Source organism: Lissotriton vulgaris, chromosome 7 (assembly GCF_964263255.1).
Source record: "Lissotriton vulgaris chromosome 7, aLisVul1.2, whole genome shotgun sequence".
In the NCBI taxonomy this organism is placed as follows: domain Eukaryota; kingdom Metazoa; phylum Chordata; class Amphibia; order Caudata; family Salamandridae; genus Lissotriton; species Lissotriton vulgaris.
In genome coordinates, this window is record NC_141695.1 from 409,641,573 (window position 1) to 409,656,993 (window position 15,421).

Sequence of the window (15,421 nt, forward strand, 5' to 3'; positions counted from 1 at the left end):
AAGATAGTACCTTTCGTTTAAATTTGGCAGGCGTTTACAAGAGTAAAAGGTCTGGTGTTTACTAGGACTGAGTCTGTGGGAAATGTTGGTGGTCGTGCTGTAACTAAGCAAGCACCAACATTTACATGTTCTGCAAAAGTTAGCTTACTAGCATAGGCGATAATTTTCACCTCCGATAAATTCCGACCACCTCGTGGACAGATTTTATTGAATGCCTGAATTATCACATCTAATGCCGGATGGAGAAGGCACAGTGTGCCACAGGGGAAAATGCGCAAGGCAGAGAGATGCTGTGAAATTAATATAATGATGCCAAATGGCCAAGAATTGGACTGGATGACATGACTAGAAGCCAGGCCGCCCCCTAATAAAAGACAGGAATACTCCCTATTACTGTAGAATGCACCTCAGGATTGAGGCCGTAAGAGACCAAAATAACCTGTTCAGCTCTATGTTCTTCCCATCCTTTCTCTTCGCAGGTACATATGGGCATATGGGATTAATGAAACTCAGGCTTTCATTCACAACTGCCTAACTCAATTTCCTCAACTCCTGAGCTGCTGAGCACAGGGTCAGAGTCTCCCGCTCTCTTTTCCCAGGACGTCAAGAACGAGCAGTTTATGCGGTCTGTCATCACTTCCTGCGATCATTTAGGGACTCTACTGTCGAGCACTGGATTACTCACGAGAAGTGAGTGTAATGTCTGTGCCTGTCCAGGTGTGTCAGAACCAGTCTGATCATCTCAGGATTGCTAAGGCATCTCACAATCCACGTCACGCATCTCAGTGACTGAGAGGGCTCCTAATACTAGCCATGAGCTGAGATCAGATAGATCAGTTGATGTCTGTGTATGTAAACCATCATATAGCTGCTCTCCCAGTCAATCTTATGTCAGGACTGGAGGCGAGATTATGCTCATCTTTCTCCCTTTCATTTTGACTACAGCAGCTTCAACATTGAACAGAAAACTATCTTTCCCATGAACCACCAGGAATTGAAGTCAAACACAGTTTCAACCAATCAGAACACATAATGTGCCATTATAGTCCTTGGCTCTCATCTATGCTCCACTTTCTTGCCCCAGCAGAGCACAGATGAGACATGAGAGTCTCTTAGTTAACTTATCCTGTAGACGTACTGTTCATATTTGTGCTTATCCGTCTATCACTGCGTTATGTTAAGGTGTGCCTACAAGCTGGGCTGTTTTTTGGATTTTTCAGTAATGGAACGCACTTCAGCAGTCTGATCGAGCCGGGATGTATACTTTTAAGGCATCGGGCATCGGGACAGCGTGAGTGCAAATTGACATACACCCAGTAGGGTGCTCCATGGCTATAAACATTGGGAGTGCAAGAAGCGCGTCTTTTTGATACTGGCACCCTAACTTGTGGGCCTGTATCATTTGTGCACAGCATCCTATAACATCAAACACAACAGACGCACAACAACCCACAAACATATACAAACATGCACAACACATAGAATGTTGTGTTCAGGACTCCAGAGTCATTGTGAGCAGCAGAACTTCACACGACTGAGCTTCAAGTGTGTATTCACGCCTCACAGGTACAGGCTTGCCACTGTAATTCACCAATCATGGTATGCTGCCATTTCCGCACTCGCTCAAGGCTTGAAACCAGTAAATCCACAATAGGGACAGTCTGCTTGGTACACCCCTCCCTGTTCAGGACCGGGTCCGGAACGTATTATTGTCAAAAGATTGTTTCTCAAGCAATTTACACACATGGGATTAGTGTGTGTCATGACAAAAGTCAGAAAGCCAGGATCAAAGGAATGCAGGTCAGGCATGCAGGGCACATGGGCAGTCATGCAAATGACATTTTTGTTTTAACAATGCAATTTAAGAAAAACTTAATTGGTGTATTTGATTTATATATCTTTTTTCACTTGGTTGATTTTGTGTGCTTTAAAAGTAGTCAATCATAAACAGTAGCAAAATACTGCTAAGTTAGCACATATTTGCCCTGTGCAAAGCAGTTTAAAATCCTAAAGTTCCCCACAAAGATCCATAAACATATGAAGGCACACAGGCTGCTTAAGCTGCACAGCAGCTGACCCTGTCTTTTCTAGAACTCCAAACTAAAACAGTGCTACAGATAACAGTTGTGGTTTTTCCCCCTGAATTTTAAGAAGGGAAATGAGCAGGGAATAGAATTAATCACTGCATCTTCTCACGAGGGCATGCTTCTTTAGCCCCTTCTTGCATGATAGGATTAGCATTTTCAAACAACATTTTCAAACAACGTGACACATTCGAAAGGGAGCCCGTGAAAAGGTGCTTCCTCCCCGTTTGCAAAACTCAGCCTCTCCTGTGTGAACTTTGGACTCGTCATCTGTATATTAATTTTTAGGTCGAGTCTAGACAGCGCATGCGCTGTCGCAAGACCTGAAGTAAACAGAATATGGAGGGTAATCCCGCCAGCCGCTAGACATTGGTTCACTCTTGCGTTGCTCTGCTTAACTGGCTCATTATTGGCTGGCCATGCCATGTGTCACTTCCATTTTGTGGGAAGCAGCACCGACAAACTACAGTTTAATTACGCTGTAGGTCAGTATCTCTTGTTTTGGGACTACTTCATCTTGTCAGTGTCCCCGGCCTCATAAACACTGATTGTGTTTGTAGTAGGTTGGCTATGTGCGTGCTTTTTTTTTTATACAAAACATGGTGCAAAAAGACAGGAAGGCGCAGAAACCTGCCCCTGGGCACAGCCATCGCAGGTGAACTGCTTTGGGAGCAGTACCCATTTCTCTCTCCTCCACATGTGTGCTTTCACTTTAGCAGTGGCAGAGTGCAACAAACTTTTTTATGCCGCAGCGTGCTCTTTAAAGTTCTTTTTCGATCCCACTTCACATGGAGTCCCCCATTGATATTTATTTTGCACGCCACGCGTGCTCCTTGAAGCTCCTTTGCTTCCTCCCTCCCGCTTCACATTAAGAGCCGATCCCCCGCATGCTTGCTCTCACTTTTGCAAATGTCAGGTTGCAACAAAGGCAGGAAGGCGCAGAAACCTGCCCCCGGGGCACTGCCATTGCAGGTTAACTGCCTCAGAAGCAGTATACATTTCCCTCCCCTGCACTTGTGTGGAGGGGAGGGAAATTAACTACTGCACAGCATGCACCCAGTCCAGAAGGCATTACACATCTGTGTGTGCTGTGGCTGTACGTTTTCAAGACCAGCGTCTGCAGCTGCGTGTTTCTTCTTCTTTTGGACAGCCCGGCCGTCTGACCTTCCCTGGTGCTGTGCAAAGCGTAAACACTGCCCTGTCTCCGCACACGCTCGGACTGCTAGGGGCCGGGGGTTTATGTTTGACCATCTCTGCTGCTGTGCTTATCCCAACTTAAACCAGGCGGGATCCGGCAGTTTGTTTTCCGGCACCAAATGGGAGACTGCTACTCTCTCCCTGAGCTCAGGTCACATGGGACACCATTTGCTGTGTGGTGACTCGTCTCCTACTGCTACCTGTGTGCATCCTACTGCCCCCACCATACCGGCAACACTGCACTCAGCTCTGCCACCCACACTGAACACAGCGTGACCCCAAAAACTTGGACTGCAGCCATATCACATCCTATCTGCCAACGTGCCACCAGTGTACGTCTTTGTATTACTCTATCTGATAGTTCCTACGCGAATGTATGTTTCTCATTCAATTAACAGAAACCCAGCTACCCATCTATCCACACACAGCTGAAAACAGACCGACCCGCGCGAACTCGCAGTGCCGCTTACATTTAAACAAATGGACGCACACAATTACACAGACAGGGATGCACACACTTACATGTATACACATGCAGATACTCATAGGCACACAGAATAGCTGCCAACCTCACATACACAAACACACGAATGCATGCATACATACATACACACAGACGCACACACTTTAACATATACACATGCCCACACTCAATAGGCACACAGAATCTCCCCCACCTTCACATACACAGGCATGCATATGTACTTGCAGTCACTTATGTACCTAGAATTCCACAGAGATAAGGAGTTTAATTGATGTTGTCAAGCAGTCTCTGTGTAGACAATAAAAGAGATTCCAAAGAGCAGCAGGGTGAAGAGATTGGTGTGTCTTTAGAATATTCAAAATAAATTAAATACGGTTTTGTATCAATGGAAAATGAGTGTGCCTGTGGATTGTACTTGATTTCAAGAGGTCTATAGAGACCGGGCTCGGTTATTTATTCTTTGATCTACATTTGTTATAATACAAGTGGATGTTTGGTGCCTAGAATCTGGGTTCTCCCAGTCTGTTGACTGCCAGTTCAGAAATAAATACAGTGCTTAATTTGCTGCCTCTTTTTAGTGCAAAGTGTGTAAGCTCAGCCATAGTGTAATTAGTGCAGCAAGTGCAGTGGCACTGGACCACAATTAAGTCTGTTTACCTGCGGACCATGGGACATTTGGCATCCTTGCATATGGGCACACTGCCCTGTTGCAGCGCCACTCTGAGTTAACATAATTCCTCACTTTAGTTGTGATTATATTGGAGTCAAAATATTTTGCGCCATTTTAAACACTGTGCATTTATTAAGCACAGTTTAAGTAATCAAAGACTGCACTACTTAAAATCGGTTTAAAGGAATCAATGGTGTGGAATAATCTATTCGAAATACGTGTGTTTCAGTCTACCAGCGCTAAGGTCCCGAGGTGTCAGAGAGGCACCTGTCAGTCTTCGAGGCTCCTGTGGAATTCTGTGTGAATGTCTGATGCTGGTCAGAGCTTCATCAGAGAATCCCTGTACATTTAAATTTCTTTTATTTACACCACCCAATCTATTTCCTACCGGCCTCGGGAACACTTAAGTAAAAACCCAGCACAGCACAACGGGGCCATTAACTAATATGCCGATGTTTCCTGCAGAAAACCTAATTTCTCAGGTACAGCCCGTTATTATGGCTGTAATATGAGAGCTGTACATGCATACACTATGCTGGAAGCAGGGCTCTTGCGACTCACGCTCCTATGAAAAGTAGTGTTATTTCTGTATTGTGTTACATTAAAGTCCAGACGAGAAGGTGTGTAAGCGTGTGAGTGTGACTGGCTGTGTGTGGCAGTGGACAATAGCTGACAGACTCGCAAATGCTTGTTTTTTCTGTTTCTAAGAGGACATGTGTTTTCAGTGAGCCCCCACCCAATTCATCCATGTATTATTGTGTGTCATTCACAATTTGGCCTACTGAGTGCTCCCGATGAGCGCGCTGATTACTCAGTCTCAGGCCAGGTCTCAGGGCCAAAGGAATTCCATTGCAGCCTTGGGGCACCTGCCCTGCCTGCTTTCTCCCATCTGGCAGGCACATAGTTATAGTTCTCGGAGTTGTCAAACATTGCTGAAAGCAGGGCTACGCAGCCTGAGCTGAAGTAATGGATTATGCCAGTTAGCCCCGGGCGGGCCGTGCCGGGGCTTGAGCATTGCACATCACGTGTGGACTGGTGGCAGAGCACTTTCTTTATTGAGGCCCGTTGCGTAGCTGAATAAAAGGGCCCAGCTAGTGGTCGTGCTGACTGCTGCTGCTTCTCATCCGCTGCAGTGTGTGTGGGCGTGGTCCACCATCCGTTGAAGGGTAAATGTTACGCACGGCACACGCAGCCCGCCGTAGCCCCCTACCACCACCATACAACTAAATGCAGCCCAAATGAGTGGCCCGCCCACCGGAAACACTCCATTTAACATTTGCTTTCAATTGCAGTTATTTATCTGGCTAACTACGCGCCGCTTTCTCAGCAGTCGCACTGCATGTCGTCATTAACACTCTTCTTCTTCAGCGAAGGACTGGAGACTGTCTCAAACTGCAGCAGAGTGTTGCACAAAACTGCATGCAGTAAACCGGCAATTATATTTAATTTTTACTTTCACATGACGTGCAGACTGCAGTTATGTAATGTGGCAGTGTAGACCCGGCCCTGATAAAAAGGTGCCGGTGCTTAGCACCGGCACAAATTAAGCACTGGAGGTGGATAACATGGCTAAGAGCATTTGCTCGATAATGCATGAATATCGCTGACTTTTCAGCGATATTCATGCATTGCGGCCGTTTTTTATCGCATTTGCTATAAACCTTGCTAATAGCAAGGTTTATCTGCGATAAAAATCGCCGATGTGCGGCGATAATTTTTGTCTCTAAACAAGTTAGAGACAAAAATTATCGCTGGTTGTAATATACCCTACAGTTGTTCTTTTTCTTCTTTTCAGGCCTTCCTGCATAATCAAATACTTTGGGCTAATATGTGTTCTTTTGGTTGATTTATTTTTTACCACTACAGATTGATTCAGGTGGTTATTTGAAGTGAAATGAACAAGTAATTCATATCAATATTGTGTATGTTGAATTAATGTCTAGGACCACTTTTTCTATAATACTTGATACCCAGGTCCTTTGACTTCATTTGGGTTACCCCTTGTTTATAACATTTTACTTTAGTCACTAGCCATATCAAGCCCCAAAATATGTTCAAAAACATTCTGCTATTGTTTCTTACTACCATCTTGTCCACAGCGATCATTAACTCTTGGCTTGTCCATAATGACCACCTATAAACTAAAAACCTCCTACATTAAGCTTTTGCTGAAGAAGCAAGAACGTGATCAAGTGTATTTGGTAACAGAGGCACATTCAGAACATGTGTATGAATGTATGGAAACTTGGTATTGTGCACAACTCACTCCTTGAGGAACATCTCGACGCTAGGCACAGCAGGTTGGCATGAACAGTCACCAGAGCCTTTTAAAGACAGATTAAACAGTCACGTTTTTTTAATAATTTCTTGAATTTAACATGATCCTCACATACCCAAATATACAAGGAAGTCGATTCCAATAAGACTGCGCCAAATAGGAAAATTATCTACTGCCAAATCTGGTTGTGCGGCTGCGAGGTATTTTTAGATAGGACAAGTTGGAAGATCTTAAAATCCGAGAGGGCTGAAACAAGCAAAGATTGAAATGCAAGTTGTGGGCAAGGTCTTGATTAAGGCTTTCTGTGTCAGGCAACATATCTTGAAGAATATACATTTTTGTTAAGGCAGCCAGTAAAGGTCTCTTAAAATAGGAGCCATGGAGGTACAGCGGGACAAGTTACAGATAAGCTGAGCAGCAGTATTTTACACCACTTGGAATTTTGATACTAAGGTATGCTTAGCTGCTCCAAGAAGTGCATTAACATAATCCAGGAAACTGATAATGAGAGCCTAGACTAGGGACTTTCTATATCTGAGGGGAAGCCATCGGAAAGTCTTCCTTAAGCGCCACATGTTGGCATAGTAGTTACCACACATAGAGTCAATCTGGGATTTCATCTATAGTGATTGATCGGTTTTAATCCCAAGATTTTTTCCTACCTATTTAGAAGCGAGAGCTGAGCCAAGCTCAGGTGGCCATAAGTGAGCTGGCCCAATTTCCAGAGTCTTGCCAAAAAGTAGACTCTTTGTTTTATCGCTGTGCAACAGGATACAATTATTGGCCATCCATGTCACAATTTCACGGATACAGTGGGAGAACTGCAACTGAACTTTTGTGAAGTCAGGTCCAAAGGAGATAAGCAATTGCATATCATCTGCATAGGATATGATCTCAAATCCATACTTTCTTGCTATCTGTGCTAGAGGTGTCATATAAATATTAAAAGAGTCGGTCTCAGGCAGGAACCCTGTGAAATTCCTTTGTTAATTCTTACGTTTTTAGACCTGAAAGAGTCAAGACAGATATTTTGGGTTCGGTTGTCTGAAAAATCCCTGAGCCAAAGCAAGGCACTGCCAAATATGCCAGCCTCATACAACCTGTGGATACAAATGGAATGAGAGATTGTTTCAAATCCCACAGACAAGTAGTCTAGGACTAGCATGATCGCAGTCCCAGCATCTAAAGATGGTCTAACATTATCAGAGACTGCCACCAGAGCAGTCTCCATACTATGGGATGCTCTGAATCCTGACTGTGAGTTGTCTAAGATTTTATAGCCTTCAAGAAATGTTGACAATTGGGAATTGACATACCCTTCTAAAGTTTTTGCAAGTGATGGTAACAAGGAGATTGGGCGATAGTTGAAAAGAGTCCCTGAGTTAGCTGAGGTTTCTTAAGGATGGGCCTTATGAATGAGGTTGATTTTATCCTCAAAAAAGTCTGCCAATGAATCACACAATTGTTGAGAGGCCAGGATAGACTGCGTGAAAGCATGTAATTAAATAAAACTATTCAACTGTTTAGAGTTCTTTAATTGAACAGCTCGCATTATCAATAGTAGCCAAGAGGTAGTCCCTGTGAGCTATCTTGTAATGCTTGTGATAGCTGATTAATATCAGTTGTTTAGCTTCTTTGTCAGCTAGGGGTTTGGTGGTACTCCATCTATGCTCAGAGCGTTTACACATAGATTTAAAATCATGTAAATGGTTAGTGTACTAAGGGGCGTGCAGTTCTGCTGCTATGGTGGGGACTTTTTTGACTGAGGTCATTAGGTCAAAAACCCTAGAGAGGGAGTCATGATACGTTTCACAGTCTCGTCAATGTCCTCACATGATGTCGTAGAAATGAGTTTACAGAGTTCTGCAAAGGAATCAGGTGCAACTGCCCTCCATGAACACATGAATTTGGAGGATTTCGGTCCTGGTATGGCTGGGGTAGGTGAGCAAGAAATTTGAAATTGTATCAAGTGATGGTCAGACCAAGTAATCGGAAGAGAGTTACAAGTTTGTTTCCAAATCTCTGGCTTCCTTGAACAAAACAGCCTTCATTCAGATAAAGAGAATTCTTTTCCTGCCCGTTAAAGGCACACAATAAGTGCTAATTGCAATCTGGGGCAGTCTTAAGAACATCATTGAGTCTAACGGCAAGGTCATGCTTTTCAACACCATTGACCATCAACTACTGCTCCAAAGATAAGGTAATATTACATTCAAGCCATTGTTCCTAATTCTATTAGACCCACCTGGCAGCCAGAGTCCATATGGTTACTTTTTCTCCTTTCTGCTCATCACCATTCACTAATCTGGTTGATGTCCCTCAAGAGTCAATAACGATCCACCTGCAGCTTTTAAATGTTTACATGTCCACACTTTCAGAGCACATCAATTCTTTCAACACACTTATTACGACTACAGCGGTAAATACACCTGGAAAGACTTTTAGGGGTACATGCATCAAGAAAAGCTTTTGCGAGTCCTTAATTGCAATTATTAAGGAATCGCAAATAGGGACTCTCAAAAGCCTATGCAAATGGCCGATTTTGTGAATTGCACCATTTGCGCTCGCAAAAAACGTTGATGCATATGCCTATTAGACCGTGATTTGTGATATCCAAGCCAATGCCTGCAAGCAGTTGGCATTTGGATGCGACCAAGGGACTTGAATGTGCTAAATGAAGATCTAAACTTTTGGAGCATGGCAAAAATATGATCCCACTTCTCTTTTGGATAAGGAAGTTGGGCCACCACCAATGGCCTCTACACAAGTAAAGAACCTGGATGTGTTAATGGACTTCAATTTCTCACTCCAACCACAGGTTAACTAAGTTACCAAACTGGCATTCTACACTATGAGAAGCCTATGTTGGGTCTTACCTCACCTGTGACTATCCCAAAGGCTATTGGCTTAAAAAGCTCTAGATCTGTCAAGCTTAGGTTATTCCAATGTGCTGTTTAATTAGTATGACACATTACATTAAATCCTGAATGCTGTAGCTTGGTAGTCAAGTTCTGAATCTTAGTAAGTACAACCACATCATCACCAACTGATAACTGTTCCTAGTTCCCTGCCTGCCAAGAATATGTTCTACCTTTCAGATGATGGAGACTAATCAATCAAACTCGTCCAATGGCCCTAAGGAGTAAGGGCCATCAGAGGATTGGCTGTATGTCCGTCTGTCTAATTCATATGGGTGGACATATAGCTGTTTTCCATGCTAATGACGATCAGGGTTACTGAAAAGTGTTCAAGGTTCCCATCGCCATATGAGAAAGTTCCCACGGTGAAAGGTGATTGTTTGTTTTATTTTCAAAAATAATACAGGCCCTGTGACTGCACCATCCACTGTACATATTAAAATCTGATTGACGTGAAAAATCCTTATAAGGGTAAGGTTGACATACTTAATTGCCTGGGAATGTATGACAATTTCTTCAGGACGTGAGGACCAAAGGCACATTTATGGGTTCTTCTCATGTTTGCACCTAAAACCAATAATAGACATTAGTAATAAATGATATCCACAGCACAGACCAGTACAACACATGGTTTTCCAAATAAATTTCTCAACAGAAATGGCAAAAGAATGGTAGGACCTTGACCCAAAGATGCCCAATCATACCCAGATAGATAAGCTAAATGTCCAGGTAGGAGTCATTCAAAACAACCACTTTGCATTTATAAGTGTCACCTGAGTGATCACACAAATCAATAGAGTAACCAAAGGGCTTATATCAAAAATATATTCAATTTATTTTTGATTCTCAATTTTTGGTTTTTTAAATACATGGAAAAAGTTTCAAAACTGGCAACAGACAGACTAACATAACATGTAAACTGAATGATAGTCTACATACACCTACAGCATAGTATGTGGCTACGTTCTATAGACCACATCAAAGTAAGTATTTACACATAAGAATTCACAAATCAATTTGTACAGTGAATTATACAGTGTATTGCATGTCAGGTGTTAAGCGTCGACGTTTCGGTCCATGCTGGTCAAGTCGATCCGTCGGACCATCTTCAGGACAAAGACGTTGCACAGCAATGTCTAGTACAAACACAATAATAACAATAATAAACCCTGAGGCACACAGGAGACCAATATCCAGCTCAACACAAAAAACCAACACAAAAAACCAACAAAGTGAAACCTGATTACGAGTTAGATACTAAAAATCACAATGTCCTGGCGTCCCGAGTATTCACCGGTGAACGAGCACGGACTTTTGAGAGCCGGCGCATAGCTGCTGTTGTAGTAAGTCTTATTCGTCTGCTCCGTTTCTGGAGCCTGGTTCGTTTTTTGAATTATTATATGCCTGATTGTGCAGGCGAACGCGCTAATGCTTCCCCTTGTCATTTGTTTGTAGATTCCGTGGCGACAGTTTGACATGTGAGTTGGTCTTTGTTATTTGGTGTAGTGGTGCAGGATAACGCAGTTGCAGGCACTATTTAGGAATGTCCCCCTGGAATTAATGTTTTATGTTTTGTTTTGACTTATAAACAGAACGACCTGAGTGGCGTTTTATCCTCGTGAGTATTGCTCAGTCATTTTGGTGCTGAGAAGTTCTGGAACAAGTTATAGATACACCCTCGTGTTCACTTGGGCTTACATGCGATGATTGTTGCATGCGGTGAGATGTATAGCACTAGTCATAGAGATACATCACCTCACGAAGTTTGTACCCGCATGCTTACTGGTTGCATGCGGTAAGTGTTTCATGTGGTGTGATTTTTAGTATCTAACTCGTAATCAGGTTTCACTTTGTTGGTTTTTTGTGTTGGTTTTTTGTGTTGAGCTGGATATTGGTCTCCTGTGTGCCTCAGGGTTTATTATTGTTATTATTGTGTTTGTACTAGACATTGCTGTGCAACGTCTTTGTCCTGAAGATGGTCCGACGGATCGACTTGACCAGCATGGACCGAAACGTCGACGCTTAACACCTGACATGCAATACACTGTATAATTCACTGTACAAATTGATTTGTGAATTCTTATGTGTAAATACTTACTTTGATGTGGTCTATAGAACGTAGCCACATACTATGCTGTAGGTGTATGTAGACTATCATTCAGTTTACATGTTATGTTAGTCTGTCTGTTGCCAGTTTTGAAACTTTTTCCATGTATTTAAAAAACCAAAAATTGAGAATCAAAAATAAATTGAATATATTTTTGATATAAGCCCTTTGGTTACTCTATTGATTTGTGTGATCACTCAGGTGACACTTATAAATGCAAAGTGGTTGTTTTGAATGACTCCTACCTGGACATTTAGCTTATCTATCTGATATTACCCAGTCCCGGTGGGATTACTGGGTGGCTCTACTCTATAAACTGTAACAATCATACCCAGGTCACCGGTGTAACAAAATTCAAACCTGCTATCGTCCTTTGGAAATGATACAAAGGACAAACAAGTATAAAGAAGTTTAAAAGCGCACAAGCACATTAGTAACCAAAGGAGTGATGAGGTGTTGGTAGACAAATACCTTTGTGGCAGTATGTACTGGTTTGCTAGAAAATGTTTTACCAGCTGAAAATACAAGGGGATGGAATTAAATTATGAAAAAACTCATAGCATATGCATAAGGAGTTCTAGGTTCTTATTTCGAGTTTGCGGTGGGGGATACTCTGTCATAAGCGTAACATATGTCCTGTCACAGTATTCACTATAGCCTATGGCATTTCTAATCCAGCAGACAAGTTGTCTAGTAACGTCTTGGCGGAGTATCCCATACACCTAATTCTAAATAAGGCACATACGGGCACATGCATCAACGTTTCAAATTGCGATTCCTTATTTCCGATTTTTAAGGAATCGCAAATAAGGAATTGCAATTTGGAATGCATGATGTTTTTTGCAATTTTTTAGCGATTCGGTAAAAATCGCAATTTTTACCAAATCGCATGATTTGTGCAAATTGCGAAAATGCACACATGCTGAATCACAATGAGATTACAACCAGGAAGGCAGGAGAGTAATTGCACACAGCTGCTTCCAGGTTTGAAGTGGAGGTTTGGCAGTTGGAAGTGGGAGCTCAGCCTGGAGGACCTGCAGTAGCGTGTGTGTCTGCAGCTTCTAGAGAAATGGCTACTGAAAATGCTGAAGAAGAATTCCAAGCCAGGAAAAGAAAAATTAAATTCAGTGACCAGGAGCTGGAAATACTTATTGAGGAGGTCACTATGAGGCAGGACCAACTTTTTGGTAAACAATCTTTGAAGGTGCCTGAAGCAGTGAAAAGGAATCACTGGCTTGCTATCAAGCAAAGGTGAATGCTGTGGGTGTTGCACATCGTGATATAAACAACTTACAGAAACACTGGTACGACCTGCGCAGTCGTGCCAAGGAAAGAATAGCAACCAGGATGAAGCTGCCAAAAGGACTGGTGGAGGAACCCCCAGGGATAGGCCCAATACCCCCCTGGAAGACATGGTTGAAGGAACACTTAACTGAGGCTGTTGTTGGAGTAATTGACATCGATACCTCAGAGCCTGTTGGACCTTCTGAAGGTAAGATTTTTTGAAAATGTTTTTTAAAATGTGCAAAGTGATTGCAAGAGGCCTTAAAATGATCTTGTTGCTGCTTAATTTTCAATGCTCTCATCTAGTAGTTCTTTTACATTTACAAAACCTGTAAATTACCCATTTTAAGTCATGAAGCAGTGCATCATGGGAGTTGTAGTCTTTTTTTAAAATTCCAAATACAATTGATAAGCAAAGTTTAAAAAAATAAATGATAGCATTTTAGGAGACCAGAGTAACCATGCAGCAAGTGATTTTTATTTGAAAAGCAATTTTGAAGAAAGTATTAAAGAGTGCAAATTTGAAAGTAACACACTGTTTGCACTATTTCAATCATAGATACACTACAAGAAATAATTGAAAATTAATTGACAGAGTTTAATACTCAAGATGGACAAGACACAGATGAGTCAAATGCTGCAACTTCATCAACCTTAATTTTGGAAAGAAGGCAAAGATACAGAGTGCGCCAACTGCAGCAGTCTGATAGTGATGAAACTCCAAATGTTAATGTCCCAGAACTGCAGATTGTTGAAACACCAGCAACCTCTAACCCAATGCAGAGCAGGCGTAATAAACTCCAACAGTTTTATAGGCGCCGGTCACATGCGTCACAAAGAGGAAGAGCTGTAGAGGAGAGCAGCACCGGCAGTGTTGTTGAGGATAAAATTGTTAAAGTTCAGCGCCTATAAGGCAAAGATATTACAGTCATGAAGGGAAAACCTGGTCACATCGACAAAGAGATTGGTGCAATGCACAACAGTATTAAATACATGGCAAATGTAATTGATAAAGGGCATAGAACAACATCAGATAAGCTAGACCGCATTGCAACATCTTTGGAGACACTGTGCACAGTAATACAGTCACAGCAAGGGGGAAGTGCTAAGAGGCATCTTAGAGCAATGACCTGCATGCAGGGTCACACCAGGGGAATGTCTTGGCTTTCAAGCACTACTGCTCAACTCTGCAAGCAGACAGTTGACTTGCAACTGGAAATGAAACAAATTTGTGGAGAGATTGCCAGGGGAATGGGGAAACTCCATAATGTTGTAAAAAGAATACAAAGTGATGCAGCACCTGCTAACCAGCCACAAATTGGGGGTAGTGATGTTGGCAGAAATGTCAGGGGCATACTTGACCCAGTGTTATCTGCGGCACACCGTAGCAACAGGAAAAAATACACATCAAGCTACAATCCCATGGGCAATATGATAAGTACAGGCAAAGCATTAGGGGTGCGTGGACGTACAAAATAGTATGGTACTTTTGAAGTTACATTTTTGTCAAAAAGATGACCATCTGATTTAAAAAGCATTGCTTTCTGCTTTAAAGTAAAGGCGAAGAAACTTACAATTTGTTCTAAAAGCATTGCAATTTTTAGAGAAAACTGCATATACTTTAATTTCTGTGCAATAAACAGTTTACAGTCAAGTACCTGAATGTCTTGTGTGGTTCTTACCTTTCTTAAAAGTGATGTTGTGTTATCTCTGCCCTTCTCCTTCTACCCTCTGCTGCTTCCGGTCCATGTAATCTTGCATGGGGTTGATAAGGCTGATTATCATTTTGAGGTAGTACATCATCCAAATCCAGTTCTATGCCTCTCCTAGTGGCTAAGTTGTGCAACATTGCACATGCAGCAACTATTTTACAACAAATTTCAGGACGATATTGTAAAGCTCCACCAGTCTTATGTAGTATCTGGAACCTAGATTTGAGCACACCAAAGGTTCTCTCTATCACATTGCGGGTTGCTATGCGAGCATGGTTGTACTGCTGCTCTTTTCTGGTTGCTGGATTGAGATAGGGTGTTGATATGAATGACCTCACTGCATAGGCACTGTCACCTAAGAAGTAATAACAGATACAATGCATGAGTAACATGTGTCTAGAAGGTACAGGGATATGTAAAAATTAGGAAATGTATAATTACCAAGCAAATATCCATCTCCAAAATTGCCAGCAAGTAGTCGTGTGTGGGTGGCACTGTGTCTAAAAATATAGGAATCATGGGCCAGGAGGTGTAGAGAACATAATACCTGAACATGGGTTGGCATGGCTTGTGTCCTGAGTGTTTGTCTCTGAAAGATTGGGTGCAATTCAGCAATTAAATCTAAAATTAAATTAGCATTAAGCCTATACTTATCATAGATTTCTGCTTCTGTCTGCCCTAGTAAGG

At 42.3% G+C, this 15,421-nt stretch overlaps 1 pseudogene; it reads left to right on the forward strand.

The window, feature by feature from the left end:
- Window positions 1-13,574: 13,574 nt before the first annotated feature.
- On the forward strand, window positions 13,575-14,501 carry LOC147701753 (uncharacterized; annotated as a pseudogene).
- The last annotated feature ends 920 nt before the right edge of the window (window positions 14,502-15,421 follow it).